This window comes from Phalacrocorax aristotelis, chromosome 20 (genome assembly GCF_949628215.1).
Source record: "Phalacrocorax aristotelis chromosome 20, bGulAri2.1, whole genome shotgun sequence".
Taxonomy (NCBI): domain Eukaryota; kingdom Metazoa; phylum Chordata; class Aves; order Suliformes; family Phalacrocoracidae; genus Phalacrocorax; species Phalacrocorax aristotelis.
The window spans coordinates 8,835,563-8,852,059 of NC_134295.1; the positions used below are offsets into that span (position 1 = coordinate 8,835,563).

At 54.7% G+C, this 16,497-nt stretch overlaps 2 long non-coding RNA genes across 2 annotated transcripts in view; both read left to right on the top strand.

Moving 5' to 3' along the window:
• The first annotated feature begins 201 nt into the window (after window positions 1-201).
• LOC142066806 (uncharacterized) lies at window positions 202-651 on the top strand. The gene is made up of 3 exons (XR_012663791.1): window positions 202-363; window positions 467-522; window positions 608-651. It is a non-coding gene; the product is annotated as an uncharacterized LOC142066806 (long non-coding RNA).
• A 4,312-nt stretch (window positions 652-4,963) lies between these two features.
• Window positions 4,964-16,497, top strand: part of LOC142066965 (uncharacterized) — a 196,536-nt gene continuing 185,002 nt past the window's right edge. Inside the window, exons 1-4 of the long non-coding RNA XR_012663841.1 lie at window positions 4,964-5,044; window positions 5,515-5,610; window positions 5,960-6,019; window positions 7,017-7,659. This is a non-coding gene — a long non-coding RNA (uncharacterized LOC142066965). The remainder of the gene's footprint in view (window positions 5,045-5,514; window positions 5,611-5,959; window positions 6,020-7,016; window positions 7,660-16,497) is intronic.

The window sequence follows — 16,497 nt, forward strand, 5'->3', positions numbered from 1 at the left end:
GTTTGGCATCGGTTTGGCAGGTGCCGAGGGAGGAGTTGTGCAGGGTGATGGAGGACGGCGCTGTAAGCAGGTGAGCTGGTGTGCGGTGTATCTAGAGGGAAGATGTGGCTGTTGGCTCTATGAGCCCATTGTGGTAATTTTTCTTTGTGGACGCATGCGAGGAGCCGAGCGGGATCTGGGCACCGGAGGGGAATCGCACGGGGTGAGCGGTGACGGGTGGGCTGAGGCGTAGCGATTTGTCCTGAGGGGTCGCGTTGCAGGTGGTTGCGAGCGACGTGCGTTTGGCGCTTGCAGGTGGTGGGCGAGCCTCAAGACGGCGACCGGATCTGATGGAGGCCAGGCAGGTGAGCTGTCGAGGAAAAGGTGCGTGTCTGAGATGGGGGGGGGGGGGGGGGGTGTTTGTGCGGGTATCCCGAGACTCCCGCAGCACCCGAGCGGGTCCTTTTTTTTGCGTGGGTTCTTGCAGGTGCCGCACGCAGGCTTCGGAGGGGAGACGCCGCGTGCCGACGAGAGGTCCGAGAGGTGAGGGGCTCGAAGGCCAGGCGGCTGTTTGCGAGCGAGGTGTCGTACGGCCACTCAGTTGAAGCGTTTGTCTCTGGCGTTGCAGGTTGTGCGCCGGCTGCCTTTGGGCCTGGATGCGCGTTTGAGGGGAGCTGGGTCGCAGAGGGGAGGGGCGTGGGGCCGGTGTGGTTCGTTCTTCCTTTTCTGGCGGAGCGACGGTAACTTTGTGTATGGACTGTATGAAAAGAGTCAGTGCCACGGAAAGAGGTTATTTCTTCAACTGGCCATAGGAGGCTTTTTGTGAGAAAACACAACACCTCTTCTTTCTGCTACAGCGCGGCACCGCAGCAGTAATGGGCCAGAGCGTGCGAGGCGCCTTTGGCAGGATCGGTAACGGCCGGGGCACGGCCGACCGGCCAGCCCACCTTCCGCACAAGGAAAACACCATTCCCCTGGAACGCCACGCAGACCCAGGACGGGTAAGGCGGAGGCCGAGCCCAGGCGCCCCCATTGCCAAGGACCACCTTGGCCTTGCAGCATCTCACGCTTCGGGGTGTTTTGCAGGCTGTGGCTAAGCTCAGGCCCTCTGCTCGTGGCTGCCCCCGGTCCCCCGGCGCCGGTCGGGCCCCAGCCCCCCAGCGCGGTGCGGTGCAGGGCAGTGACCCAGCAGGGCGGGCCCCCCGGGCCCCCAGCCCCCCTCCCCGTGCCTGCGGCCAGGGCCCCGCGGCCGCCGGCCCCTTCCTCCTCTGCCCGCTCCCGTCGCGGACAGCTCGGTATGTGTCACGAGCGGCAGCCCCGTTCAGCAGCTCTCGGAGGGCGCGCGGCTCTGCCCGGCCGTGACCGGGGCCCGCAGGGGTTTCCCGCTCGCTCGCTCGCCCCGAAAGGAGCTGGCCCCGAGCCGGCCCGTCCCGCCCGGCCCTCGGCGCCCTCGCGAGCTGAGCGCGGCCCGGCCAGCAGGGGGCGCTGGCGCTCAACGGCTGGGCGCGGGGGCGGTCCGGCGCGGGTGGCGGGGCCGGTGGAGGCCGGTCCTTCCGGCCGCCCTCTAAGGGCCGCCCCGCGGGGCTCGGGCTTCCGGTGGCGCAGCGCGGCGGAGCGGGGGCGGGAGCGGGAGCGGAGCGGTGCGTTGTGGCGGCCGGGTCGCGAGGCGTCCCTGTGCGGTGCCGGGGCCCCTCTGCGGCCCGGCGTGGGAAGCCCGCGGCCGGCGGAGCCTGCTCGGAGCTGGGCGGGGAGCGCCGCGGCGGTCCGGCCGCCGGCAGCCATCCCCTGCGGTGGCCGGCAGCCCCTCGGGACGGCTGGAGGCCTGGCGGTGCCCGAGCCTCGCCTGCGGCAGCCGCCTGAGAGAGCAGCGCGGCCGTGTCCGGGGGCCGGAGAGCGCTGGTGGGTGAGTTCGGGCAGCGGGTGGGTCTCCGTGTGAGGTGGGGCCTTGCGCGGGCCGGGGGGTATCTCCGTGCGGGTCGGGCCGGGGCGGCGGGGGGGGGGGCGGGCCGGGCGCGGGCCGGGCCCCGCAGAGAAGCCCTGGTCGGGCATCGTTCACTTTTCCACAATGTAGGGCTCTCCCCGGTTATTTTTTGTGTACTGTGTTTTGGGTCACCTGAAACCCTTTTGCCGTTATGTTTGGTGCGGGGAGATGGCAGGTCTGGACTCTGAAAGATCTCTGGTGGGGGGTGGGGGAGGTATTTCTTGCCTTAAAACTCTGAGCCCACCTCGTGTGTCATGTCGTGAGTCTTGTGACTGTGGCAAATGGCTCAGTCGGGCGTTTTCTGATAAAAAATTTCTGAACGTGTGCGTGTGTAGGCACGGGGAGAGTTGTGCAGTGTGACGGAGCCCCTTGTGCTTCTGTGCTAATGTCTACCTGTTCTAGACCTCCAGAGTTGGAAAGCCTTTGTTTAGTGCCTAGTTGTGCCTGCGTAACAAATGTTTTAGCTGCTGATGTGTTATACCTCTGCTGCGAACGTCTTCCTGGGTGGCTTGATTGTTTCTGGTTGTCCGTGTAAATCTAGGCAGCTATTTTCTGCCCGGTGGTGAAGCCTATCGCTTTGGATAACAAAGGGCAGGAGTGCAATAAAGAAAAAGGTGATTCGTCTGCTGCAGCTCCTTGGAAACAATTCGTTCCTTATTTTCTGCCCTTGGGCAGGCGTTGTGCTTTCCAGATAATGCAGCCTCTCCTGTGCCTGTCCACGCCGTGCATTTTGTCCTGCCCTTGCTTGAAAAGGCTCTCCTTGCCTTCCTCCTCTCTGCTGCAGTTGGCTTAATCTCTCGCTGCTGCTGCTGTCTGCTGCTGGAAGAGGGATAAAGGGAGTGTTGTCGATCGGGTTGTTAAAAGCTTTTTCGCGGGCTGTAACGCGCGGGAAAGAGGGGGTGGGGGGGAGGATGGGAAACCAACATCACCTTCCCCTCCTACGGCGCAGCCCGGCTGCACGGCTCCCCGGGGATGCCCCTGCCCGCGGGTGTACCGTGTGTGCGCCCCCCGCGTGGGGGCGGGGGGGACGACACCCCCCCACACACCGTCGGCGGCACTGGGGCAACACCTGCCCCAGGGCTCCGCGCTCGTACCCGGCTCTCCCCGCTCCGGCACGGCACGGGGCTGGACGCACCGAGGAGACCCCGGGGCAGCTTCTCGCGTCCGGGCGAGAACAGGGCCCGGCCCCGAGCAGCAGAGCGGGCACCGCCGGTAGCTCGGAGGAGCGGGGCCGGCTCGGCTCGAGGCGTCAGAGCGAAAAGGGGACGGGAACCGTCCCGGAGCGTCCGGGGGTTGGGGGGGTCGGCGGATGGTCCGGTGTCCGGGTTCGGCTCCGTGCCGGGCCGTGGGGCAGCTAGAGCCGCGCCAGAGCAGGTGAGGAGCCGCATGGCCGGGCGCGCTGTGGGTCGGCGGGTTTCGGCTGTGGGGTCCTCCCGGTCCGCGGAGCCGCCGGGGGGGGCGGCGGGGTGCGGGCAGCAGCGGCCCCCGGGCCGAGCGCTGTCGTGGGTCGGTGGTTGGGTTTTGGGGCCGAGCCCGTGCCCGGCCGTGGGGAAGTAGGGGCAGCCCCACCCGGTTCTCGGCTGCTCCTCGTCGGGCGGGCGGCGGCGGCGACCCCGGCGGGGGGCTCCTGCGGTGCCAGGCGGGTCCCCCCTTGCCCGCGAGGCAGGCAGGGACCCCGGCTGCTGCCGCCGCGGTTTGCTGGAGGCGGGCCGGGCCCGGCCCCCTGTGGGGTTGGGGTGCGGGCCCGGCGGTGCCGGCGCTGCCGGGGAAACGCGGCCTGCGAGAGCAGGAAGAAAGCGCTGCCGGGCCGGCGCTGGGCTGCCCCGCCGGGGTGCGGGGGCCGGGCCCGCGCAGTTCAGTTCCCAAGGCCTCCCCGACAGTGCCCGCGTGGGCCGTGGGGGTGCAGGGCTGCGGGGTGGCTGCGCTCTCCGCGGCCCTGAGCGTTGCCCGTGGGGACTGCGGAGGGGGCCGGGACGCAGCCAGGCTCAGCTGGTTTGGTCCCTGAACGGGGAGAGCACAGCTCTTCTGTTCCTGGGCCTTGAGAGCAGGCTCCTGTGGCTGACGCCGGGGCCCTGAAACAGATCGAGTCGTGCGTTTTGAGGGCCTGAGCGAGGGGACTAAGTGGTGTGGTTTTGGGCTGAGGAGCAGAGGTCAAGTGCTGCGCTTTTGGGACTTGAGAACAGGCTCAGCAGCTGGGCTTTTTGGCTCAGAACCGGTCCCAAAGTGAGCTGGTTTGGGGGCCAAAAGCAAAAGCCAGTTTGGCTGCTTGTGGGGGTGGCATGGGGGCATCGGGGGCTGCAGGGGAAAGCAAGGGTTGGGCAGGGTACGAGGACCCTCCCCGGAGGTGGGGGTCCGGTCACATCGGACCCCGAAGCTCGGGAGGCCAGCATGCACCAGAGCGAACTCGCCACCTGAGGCGGGTCTCTGGAGGAAGGGTGCTTTTTGGATCCAGCGCAGCGCACCCTCTTTGGGTCCAGCTCTTCTTTCTGCGCTGCTTAGAAGAGTTATTAACCAATTAATTAATCATACAAACTAAGTCACAACAGCTCTATCGGCTCCATCGTGGTTTGGAGCTCTGAATCGGTTTCATTTGGTGTCTAACATGTTTTTTCCCCGAGGAGAGGCTACGTTTCAAGTTAATTAGTTTTCTCACAAGTGTGTCAGTCGATAAAATTGAGTTAGGATTATTAAAACCACAAAGGTGACAGGAGTCTCACGGATCGGGTCTATTTCTGAAAATGTATTCATCCCATGCAAATGTCATCGGGATACAGATCATCTGCACTTCATGCTCTGGCAAGACAAGATGCTGAGACAGGGATGAGCTCCAAAAGGACTACTGAAAAGAAAAAAACGCACTTCATGAAGTCATGGGGTTTTTTTTTGTTTGCATTTGGGGGGGCGGGGTGGCTTTAACAAAAGAGTGGAGTGTTGGCTGGCAGCAGCCTGCAGAGCATTTTTGCTGCCTGATCTCTCCTGTTCTTCTCTTCCACTCTTCTTTCAGGGCTGTAATTGTCATTTGGATAGTTTTAGAAGAGCAGTTAAGTTGCTCGCCTGTGTCAATGTGCTGGTAATACCAGGAAGGTGAATGCTTGAACCGGTCCGGCGGGTGGGAATAACTTGGCTGCAGGTAGAAATTCTGAGGGAAGACCAACTAAAACCAGGAAGTAAATAGCAAGTTTCCAAAAAATGTGTGGGTGTCAAACACACAAAAGCTTTATTGCCGAATGTTTTTGGGAATATGTTCCAAATGGCTGTTTTTGGGAAACATAAATTTTCGGGAGATTCAGGGTTGTGTGTGGCAAAACATGTCCCTCTGTTTTTGTGTCCTGCCGCACAAACGGCCGGCGGCAGGGCTCTTGGTCCCCGCTCTCGCTATTGCCACAGCAGGGCTGCGATATTTGGACCTAAGGGATGGGTTTAGGAATGGAAGGAGAGAGAACGCCTGTGTTCTGTAAGGGCTATGAATGCTGACCCTTTGTCTCCGTCTGCTGCTTTTCCTGTGCGGGTGATGAAGCCGTCTTACTTTTCTCTGTTGTTCCTGGTCTAAATAGCTGCGAAGCTGTCGCCGCTGTGGGTGTGCAATTTGTGTTGCTGTGTTTCTGTGGAGTCCTAGCTACGGCTCGCTTCTAGTGTGGCCAAGCGTCAAGGTAGGGCTTTCAGCTTAAAGCTTCAGAAGCGCTGCGCGCCGAGATGGGTGTAGGTGAAACTGCTGTTGCGCCTGCAGCTGTGCTCGCAGGGATGCTGGGTGGCTCCGCATCAAACTGGCGAGGTGCGCGTGGACCTCTGTCGGGCTGCGCCCTGGGTGCGCGAGCGTGCCGTGTTTTTGCTGTTCCAGCTTGTATGTGCGAGGGCTTAACGTTTGATTTAATGCATTTCCTTTAACGGCAGGCTGTAGTTGGGCTCTAGATGGTATTCCTACGTGGGCGCAGGAGCTGTGGAATGGTTAAGCTGTTGCTGTGCCTCCAGGTGACTTGTTCAGTAACACTGTTTTTCCAGGTGCAGATGGATGAGTCGTGCAGGGCAACGGAGGAGAGCCCAGGGGAGCGCTGTAAGAAGGTGAGTCTGTGTGTAGTACTGGAGGGAAGATGTGACTGATGGCTATAGGGCTCCATTACGGGTTTTACTCTTTTTTTTTTTTTTTGTGATCCGAGGGTGCTAAGCGATGAGCCGAGCGTGATGTGGGCCCTGGAGGTGAGTCAGGCAAGGTGACCGGTGCTTGGTGGGCTGGAGTAGGTGTTCTTTTTCAGGTTATTCAGGGTTTTTTCTCCTTCTCTTCACTTTCCCATCCCAATTTGGGGCCGATTCCCTCAAACAGGGACTTCCCCCTGTGGGGCTGCTTATGCAGCCTGGGAGCTGCTGCGTGGGCACAAAAATACCTCAAGCCCCTTGACTCTGGGCCTGCAATGAGGGGTGAAAAAAGAGAAAGAATTCTGGTGGAAAGAAAACAACTTAGGGCTTCTGGGAAAGCCAACTCCAGCTGGATTTGTGCGGCTGGAAAGGAAAAAAAAGGGGGTGGGGGGAAGGAACAACCACCTAAAAGCACCCACCAACCATTCTCATGCACAAAACCGAAAGTGAAAATGACCATTTTTTGTAGGGCAAAAGCACAAAAAATCCCCACAGAACTCAGTAGTTTGGAAAAGCAACCCCAATTATTACATTATGTAAAGAAGGCGGGGGAAAAAAAAAAAGAAAACCAAACCAAAACCCGATCACAACCCTGATGCCACATGCCTACAAGCAGTTCCTGGGGCTTATTCTGTGGGGGTGGGAACCCAACCTTGTTCCCCAGGTTTGCTGTGCTGCTTCTCCTCCCTCGAGACACTTTGCTGTTTGGTGCAGAGGCAATGAACGGTGCTGCTGGGGCTGCGAGGGGGAAAGGTGCAGAGGAATAGAAGCTCTGTGGATGCAGCCAAGTTACGGTTTCTGGATGGTATTAATCGAGAAGAGTAATTCAGAGAATGCTGCTGCCCAGCGACCAGAATTGGGTACTGAGCCCGGGAGCCGCGCACGCGCGGTGGCGTCCCTGTGATCCCCATTGCTCTCTCCGCAGGTAACAGCCCTGCGATGCTGCGGTGCCTGCGAGGTGATGCCGCCGTGCTCATTGCTGCTTCCTGGTAAGGAAAGGCCTCCTCTGCTCTTGCTGCAGCGTGGTGGTGTGTCGGACACGATTCCCTGTGTCGGGTGAGGCCTAGGGCTGCCGGCGAGGTGAGCGAGCCCCTTTGGTGGGTGCAGGGGTGTCTCCTTGTGTGCCTGTACTACTGGGGCTGGTGGGATGGGAAGCTTCGAATGACCCGCCGAGGCAGGCTTCTGGTATGCTAAAGGCGAGCGGGTGAGGGCAGCCCTAGGAGTTACCCGGAGCTGATAGAAGGGAAGAGGGAAAGGAGGAGGAGGATGGTGACCTTTTCCCCCTGCCCAGGGTGCAGAAGATGGCCGACTCCCCAGCTCACCAGAGCTCCCCCTCAGCCTCCCCTGGCCCCCCTTGACCCATGTGGCTGCCCCCAGCTCCAGCACAAGCAAGCTAGGCTACGTGCCTAGGAAGCCTCATCTCGTAAGAGCTGTAAGACACCCACGTATTCTCTTCAGGTGGAGGACGGCCTAGAGTGTGGAGCTGCAGAAGAGGCAGGGAGGAGAGAAGGGGAAAGAAGCATCTGAACGGCTAAATTGTGCCAGCAGCGCTGAGAGCGAGAGTCGCGGTGAGTCCTGGGCCACTGGGGCCCCGTTGCCTCTCTTGTGCGTCCTGGGCCCTCCCTGTCTCTCCCCTGGCCCCCTCTCTTTCCTTACCTGCTGCAAAATTTACTTTTTTTTTTGTGCCCCCCCCCCCCGCACCTTCTTTCTCCATCTCGCTCTGAGTGGCTCCCTGCCTCCCCGTCTTTTCAGTCCTCCCTCTCTCTGTCCTGTAGCCTGTGGCTCCTTTTTCTTTCTCTGCCTCTCTCTGCCTGGCTCTGGCTCCGTTTTTTTTTTTTTATTCCTCCTGCTCTGTCCTGTAGCCTGTCGGTGTTTTGTCTTTCTCTGGCTCTCTTGATCTGACTCCCTGTGTTACCGAAAAACGCGTTAAAATCGGAAACGACTCCTCAACACCAATTTAGTATTAAAGAGCAGGCATTCTTTATTCGCGGTGCCGGATGCACGGGGGATCGCTCCTCCTGGCGTGCGTACCTCATGCACCTTTCCCGTACAATTTGTAGATCAATGTTTTACGTATTCATACATATTCATTATTGTCCTGTCTGCTGATTGGTACAAACTTGCTCGTTCCGTATGTAAATCGCTGCGCAGGCTCGGTTGTCCTCTTCCGTTGTTCTCTTCTGTTACTTGGGTCGGTGGTGGTCTGTGAGTCGGTGGTCGCGATCTCCCCCTGCCAGAATTACCTTTTAGCTTCTCGGCTCTTAATCTTGGCAGTCTTGGCTAGTTTTCTCAGTCCGCTAAGCGAAACCGCGTTTTGTCATCCTTTTCTGACAGAAGCACGTTGTCTGTTGTTCTGTTCGCATTAACGATCGCCTAGGGACTAAAATGCAGATCAACAGATACGCTGATTCGTACGCTCCATGTTCCCGTAATGGAACACCGTCTCTGGTTGATTTCATCGCTTTGGTTACATTTCCCCCGTATGGAAGTTCTGAAATAATAATTTTCTCAATACTTCCATCCTAGATCAATAATATTCCACTATGTCAGTTTAGTGTTTGCTTCATGTTCTGAAATTTTTCACTTGATTGTGGTCTCCAGGGTGTATGCAGGTCCCATTTTCTACCCAAAATTTTATTAATTTGTTGAACTACCTCTGCAAAAAAATGTGTTGCTCTATCAGAGGACGTTCCCGTTGGCACTCTAAATCTTGGTATTATTTCTTTCAGCAACGTTTTAACTACTACTCTAGCTTTGTTGGTGCAGCACGAGAAAGCTTCTGGCCATCTAGAAAATTTGTCAATCAGCACTAACAAATACTGCTATATCTATTTTGTCTGGGTAACTCAGAGAACTTAATTTGCTAATAATTTCCGGGAGAATTTTTTGTTTTGTTACTCCTAAAGGTTGTTTCCTTTGGTTCAGGGGATTATTTCTAGGACAGATTGGACACTTAGCTACTATGGGTTTAACTATTCTTGTCACGCCTACACACGCTACAGATGTTTTTAAACTCAAAACCGTAGCGTCTACACCCTAATGTGTTTGCTCATGGTTTTCTTTTGCAAGTTCTGTCATAACTTGTGGGGTTGTTATTATTATTACTTGTTTTTCTGGTGTTACCTACCATCTCTCTGTGTTTTGTGATGCTTCCAATTGTTCTGCTAATTGCTCATCCAATTTATTATATCTCGGTTTCAACTTTGGAATTCTGATCTGTTTTACTGGTACTAGCGCAAGGATACCTTGCTCTGCAGTCCTCTTTGCAGCTTTATCGGTCAGTCGTTTGCTTATGTTTACAGCCGTCTGGCCAAATTGATGAGCTTTGCAACGCTTTACCGCCGCTTCTTTTGGTTTCTGCACGTCTTCCGGAAGTTGGAGAACTTCTTCTTTATGCTGTATTGATGATTCTTGGGCTGATGGCAGTCCTTTCTCTTTCCCAATAGCTCCATGATCGTGGATCACACCAAATGCACGTTTGGAATCAGTCTAGATATTTATCCTTTGTCCTTCTGCCATTCGCAGAGCTCGCTTCAATGCTACCAATGCTGCTTTCTGTGCTGAGGTGTTTGCAGGCAGCACCCCTGACTCCATTCCCTCGGTGGCGATAACGGCAGCATATCCGGCCATTCGCTTCTCTTCTCGCCCAGAGCTTCTTCCATCTGTAAACAACTCCAGATCAGGATTTTCCCAGAGGTTTGTGTCTCAGGTCTGGTCTGCTGGAATAGACTTGTTCAATAGTTAGCAAGCGATGGTGATCGAAATTGTCCGTAAGGTTTTCTGTTGTTAAAAACATAGCAGGATTCAGTATAGCAGTAGTCTTCGATTCCACATCGTCTTGTTCTAACAGAACAACTTGATATTTCAACATTCTGCGAAGGGATAGCCAACGACCCCCCTTTTGTTCTAAAACAGTCACCGCTATGTGCGGGACACATACTGTCATCTTCTGTCCCATTGTTAACTTTGGGGCTTCCCGGATCGGCAGCGCTGTTGTTGCTACTGCCCGTAAACACCTAGGCCGTCTTTTACTCACGTGGTCGAGTTGTTTGGAGAAGTAGCCAACAGGTCTCTTCCAGGTTCCCAGTCGCTGCATCAGCACTCCAAGGGCTAAATGTTGTCTTTCGTGGACAAACAACTCAAAAGGTTTAGCGAAATCAGGTAGGCCTAATGCAGGGGCCATCATCGAGGCTCTTTTCAGTTCTTTGAATGCCGTTTGGCATCCGGGCGTCCAGGTTAAATATTTATCCTTTTCAGTCTTTCAATGCCTCAAATAATGGTTTTACATACAGTCTGTAGTTCAGAATCCAGAGCTGATGCTATTTCATTGTTTTCAGAAAAGCTCTCAGTTCCTTCGGGCCGCTAGGTTCGGGAATTTGACAAATAGTTTCTTTCTTTTCACTTTCTAATTGTCTTTGTCTTTGAGATATTTCAAATCCTAAATAAATGGCTGCTTCTTTTCCTATTTGGGTTTTGTTTCTGGAAACTCCGCATCTTCCTTGGCCCAGAAAATTTAAAAATTTCAAAACATTTTTCTTTACTTTGTGCCGCTATCAGAATGTCATCCGCATTCTGTAACAATATGCCTCTCCCTGGGTTCTGTTTTTTCTATATCTCTAATTTTTTTTTGCCAGCTGAGTCTCAAGTATCGTAGGACTAATTTTAAATCCTTGTGGAAGTACGGTCCATGTTAGCTGTGTCTTTCATTCTGTGGTGGGGCTTTCCCATTCCAAAGCAAATAGGCTTTGACTTTTTATGCCTGAAGGTATGCAAAAGAAGGCGTCCTTCAAATCTAGTACAGTAAACCATTTATGTTCCTCCTTTAAAAGAGGTCAGTAAAGTGTATGGATTAGCTACTACCGGATGTATATCTTGGACCACCTGATTTATAGCCCTTAAATCGTGAACTAGCTAATACTCTTTGCCTCTAGATTTCTTTACTGGCGACACAGGAGTACTATATTCTGATTCACATTCCACTAAAAGCTCATATTCTGAAAAATTTTATAATTAACTTCTGTGATCGTTTTCGAGCCTCTCGCTTAATAGGGTATTGTTTTTGTCTTACTGGCTTGGCTCCAGGCTTTAAGGTTACTTTTACCGGCTCTGCCCACTTAGATCGCTCCGGAGCTCCGCTCGCTCAAACCAAAGGAATTACTACGTTTTCCACTTCCTCGGGAACCTGTTCCTCCCTGGAGGAATCCTGTAACATAAACGCTCTCGCCTCTGTGGCTTTTGATTCTGGTATTAGTGATTTAATCTCTCCATCTTTAAAAGTTACTTGAGCATCTAATGGACTTAATAGATGTCGTCATAACAGAGGCAGTGGACATTCAGGCATAGACAAACTGGTGAGTTGCCCATTGCTTCTCCAATTTAAACTTTAATGGCTCTGAGAGGGGCTAATTTTTCTTTGCCCTGTTGCGCTAACAACATCTACTGATTTATGATCAAATTTCTCTTTACGTGTATTCAATACCAAATAAGTGGCTCCCGTATCTACCAAAAATTCTATTTCTTCATTCCGTAGCTTCAGTGTAACCAGGTGTTCAGCTAGGGTTGATTCCCCTGGTCTCCTTCATGCCAAGCTACTTCAAGCATTTAACCCAGATCTCTGGATTCAGGTTGTTCTAGTTTCTGAAGGTTGTTTTCTCTCCCCCCGCCCCCATCTGGGGCTGATTGTCTTATGAATATAGAGACCAACTGAATTGCTTTTTCTGGTTTTTCTGGGTTCAAATGAGTATATTTTCTGGTGGTCACCTTCATTCTTTCCATAAAGGCTGAAGGGGACTCACTTAATTCTTGTCTCACTTCATAAATTTTGACCAATTTATTGCTTTTGGCATTGCTTGTCTTACTCCAAATAAAATCTCTCTCTGACATCTAGTCAACATTCCCCTGGGTCCTGGCTGATTAGGGTCCCACTCGGGATTTGTAGATGGAAAATTCTTATTAATTGTTCTCTGTAAATTCCTGTTAGCATGTGCTCCCTGCACCTGCCTTCTGGCTGTATTCAATACTATTTTCTTGTCAGTTTCATCAAGTGAAGTATCCAGTATCACAAGTAGAGCAACACTCTTTCAAGTTCTCACCACGTTTTCTTCTTTTCAGAAACATTGCCGTAGAATCCTGTGGACATACCTCACGCTGTTTCTGCTGCTCGGGATGATTCCACAGTGTAAAGAACAAATCAACATATGCCACTTCTTCCCATTTGCCTTCCCTTTTTACAAAACAACATTAATTGCAAGATGGTACGATATTGCAATGTCTCCATGTTCTGGCCATTTGTGCCCACCTTCCAATTGATACGTTGGCCACCAATGATTGCAATATTCAATTAATGGTTTCCGAGTTAGTGGGTCACCGCCCCCGATGTCTTTCCAGTGCTTCAAAATACATCCCAAAGGTGTTCTCTGTGGGATAGGTTTCCTACTCAGTAATGCTCCCGTCCCCCAGTCGACTATTAGTTGTGATTGTGCGCTATCGCAAATAGTAGTCAGAGGGACTCCAAGCCCCGTTAGAAGTCTCACTGGGAATCCGCCACTGGGATCTGTAGCCCCCTGCTAGATATCCCTGGAGACTTCAACCCCCTGTTGAAGACCCCCCTACCCTCGGGTCCCGCTCCACAGGCTTTCGCCTAGCAGAGACTTACCAACCGAGGTACCTCTTGGCCCCGACCCTGCGTGGCTTTCGCCGCGCCTTACGGGCAGGCCTGTGGGACTCAAACCCGCTATCCTATCCTATGTGGGAAACTAACCCCACGTATTATTCTACCTAAGTTTCTTCTTCAAAGAATGCCTTGTTCACCTCAATCCAGGGGATCTTGCTCAGAATTCTCTGGCCCGGGGATCGGAAGCTCTCCCGGAGAATTCCTCGGGGCCGGCTGCAGGTCCCACGATCCCACGGATTCGTCGAGATTCAAAAGCAGGTTCCCACCTGGGGTGCCAAAACTGTTACCGAAAAACGCGTTAAAATCGGAAATGACTCCTCAACACCAATTTAGTATTAAAGAGCAGGCATTCTATATTCACGGTGCCGGATGCACGGGGGATCGCTCCTCCTGGCATGCGTACCTCACGCACCTTTCCCGTACAATTTGTAGATTAAAATTTTACATACTCATACATAGTCATTATTGTCTTGTCTATCGATGGGTACAAACTTGCTCGTTCCGTATGTCAATCACTGCGCAGGCTCGGTTGTCCTCTTCCGTTGTTCTCTTCTGTTACTTGGGTCGGTGGTGGTCTGTGAGTTGGTGGTCGCGATCTCCCCCTGCCGGAATTACCTTTTAGCTTCTCGGCTCTTACTCTTGGCAGTCTTGGGTAGTTTTCTCAGTCTGCTAAGCGAAACCGCGTTTTGTCATCCTTTTCTGACAGAAGCACATTGTCTGTTGTTCTGTTGACATTAACGATCGCCTAGGGACTAAAATGCAGATCGACAGGTGCGCTGATTCGTACGCTCCATGTTCCCGTAATGGAACACCGTCTCTGGTTGGTTGATTTCATCGCTTTGGTTACACCTGTTCCTGTTGTTCAGTGTCTTCTTTTTTGGCTTTGTGTGATTCTCTCTGTGATTCTGTTTTTCTCTGCCTCGCTTTTCCCAGCTCCCCGTCCCTCACTTTTAATGCCCGTTATCCTTCACCAGCACACTCTCCCTTGGTTCCCATCCTCGTTTCTGAATTCCTCCTGCTTTGCCACGTAGCCCGTGACTTTTTTCTTAATCTCTCTCTGTCTGCCTCAACGCTCCCCCCGCGCTTTTTAATTCGTCTTCTCTGCTCTGTACCCTGCTACTGTTCTTGCCTTTCTGAGTTCTTCTCTGTCCAGCTCCCTTTCCCTATTCATGAATTCCTGTTCTTCCTGCAGCCACCGCTGTTCCCTGTGACCTCCATCTCTCTCTGTCCAGCTCCCTGTCCCTAGGTTTTAATTCCTGCCTCTGCCCGCTGTAGCCTGTCTAGATGTTTCTCTCGGCCTCTCTCTCTGTCCGGCTCCCTCTCTCTGTGTTCTAATTCCACGTTCTCTGTCACGTGGACCCGTGCTATTTGTTTGTCCTCATCTCTCTCTGTCCAGCTCCTTGCTGCGACGTTTTATTTCCTCATTTCCTCCCTCTCTGTCTTTGTAGCCCATTGCTGTTGGTTTGTTTTTTTCTTTTTTTTCACTTGTTTCTTCATGTGTCTCTGTCTGCCTCCCAGTCCCTGATCTTTAATTCCTCCTTCCCTGTAGGCCGCTGTTCCTTTTTTCCATTCTACGTTGTGTTCTCTTTGGTCTCGTGTTCTTATTCATTGATTCCCTCCTCGCTGCCCTGTGGCTTGTCCCCATTTTATTGTTGCTTCTCTCTCCCTCTCTCTGGCTTCTTGCCCCTGTTTTTAAAATTCCTCCCTCTCTTCTCTCTTCCCTGTAGGCCGTGTGATCTTTAGCCTTTCTCCATGTCTTTCTGCCCATCTCTCTGTGTCTATTCATTAATTCTTCCCTCTCTGCCCTGTAGCCTGTAGCTTCTGTCCTTTCTCCATCTTGCTGTCCCTGGCTCCCCCGTGACCCTATGCTAGAATTGTTTCTCTCTTCTCTCCGTACGCATTGCGATTCCTTTTGCTCTCTGTCTCCCTTTGGTTTTTTTCTTTTTTTTTTTCTGGCTCCCTGTCCCTAATTCTTAATTCTCTGCCTTCTCGTGCCCCATGGTTTGTTCTGTGGGGTTCTCTCGCCGTTCCCTCGCAGTTCCCTCCAGTCCATACTGGGCTATATTGGTCTAGTCCATACTGGGCTATATTGGTCTAGTCCATACTGGGCTATATTGGTCTGTCCCGGCTTCCTCCCACTTCTTTCCCAGTGCCTCACAGTAGGTCCCGGTTCCGTCCATGGGATGAACTGTGAGGGAACTGTGAGGGAACTGTGAGGGAACTGTGAGGGAACTGTGAGGGAACTGTGAGGGAACTGTGAGGGAACTGTGAGGGAACTGTGAGGGAACTGTGAGGGAACTGTGAGGGAACTGTGAGGGAACTGTGAGGGAACTGTGAGGGAACTGTGAGGGAACTGTGAGGGAACTGTGAGGGAACTGTGAGGGAACTGTGAGGGAACTGTGAGGGAACTGTGAGGGAACTGTGAGGGAACTGTGAGGGAACTGTGAGGGAACTGTGAGGGAACTGTGAGGGAACTGTGAGGGAACTGTGAGGGAACTGTGAGGGAACTGTGAGGGAACTGTGAGGGAACTGTGAGGGAACTGTGAGGGAACTGTGAGGGAACTGTGAGGGAACTGTGAGGGAACTGTGAGGGAACTGTGAGGGAACTGTGAGGGAACTGTGAGGGAACTGTGAGGGAACTGTGAGGGAACTGTGAGGGAACTGTGAGGGAACTGTGAGGGAACTGTGAGGGAACTGTGAGGGAACTGTGAGGGAACTGTGAGGGAACTGTGAGGGAACTGTGAGGGAACTGTGAGGGAACTGTGAGGGAACTGTGAGGGAACTGTGAGGGAACTGTGAGGGAACTGTGAGGGAACTGTGAGGGAACTGTGAGGGAACTGTGAGGGAACTGTGAGGGAACTGTGAGGGAACTGTGAGGGAACTGTGAGGGAACTGTGAGGGAACTGTGAGGGAACTGTGAGGGAACTGTGAGGGAACTGTGAGGGAACTGTGAGGGAACTGTGAGGGAACTGTGAGGGAACTGTGAGGGAACTGTGAGGGAACTGTGAGGGAACTGTGAGGGAACTGTGAGGGAACTGTGAGGGAACTGTGAGGGAACTGTGAGGGAACTGTGAGGGAACTGTGAGTAGGGGGGCGGCCCCCCGGGCCCCAGCCCCCCCCCCCCGCCTGGGGCCAGGGCGCCGCGGCCGCCGGCCCCTTCCTCCTCTGCCCGCTCCCGTCGCAGACGGCTCGGTATGTGTCACGAGCGGCAGCCGCGTTCAGCAGCTCTCGGAGGGCGCGCGGCTGTGCCCGGCCGTGACCGGGGCCCGCAGGGGTTTCCCGCTCGCCCCGAGAAGGCGCTGGCCCCGAGCCGGCGCGTCCCGCCCCGCCCGGCCCTCGGCGCCCTCGCGAGCTGAGCGCGGCCCGGCCAGCAGGGGGCGCTGGCGCTCACCGGCTGGGCGCGGTGGCGGGGCCGGTGGGGGCCGTTCCTTCCGGCCGCCCTTTAAGGGCCGCCCCGCGGGGCTCGGGCTTCCGGTGGCGCGTGCGCGGCGCGTCGGAGCGGGGGCGGGAGCGGTGCGTGTGGAGGCCGAAGGGCCGGTGCGTGTGGCGGCCGGGTCGCGAGGCGTCCCTGTGCGGTGCCGGGGCCCCTCTGCGGCCCGGCGTGGGAAGCCCGCGGCCGGCGGAGCCTGCTCGGAGCTGGGCGGGGAGCGCCGCGGCGGTCCGGCCGCCGGCAGCCATCCCCTGCGGTGGCCGGCAGCCCCTCGGGACGCCTGGAGGCCTGGCGGTGCCCGAG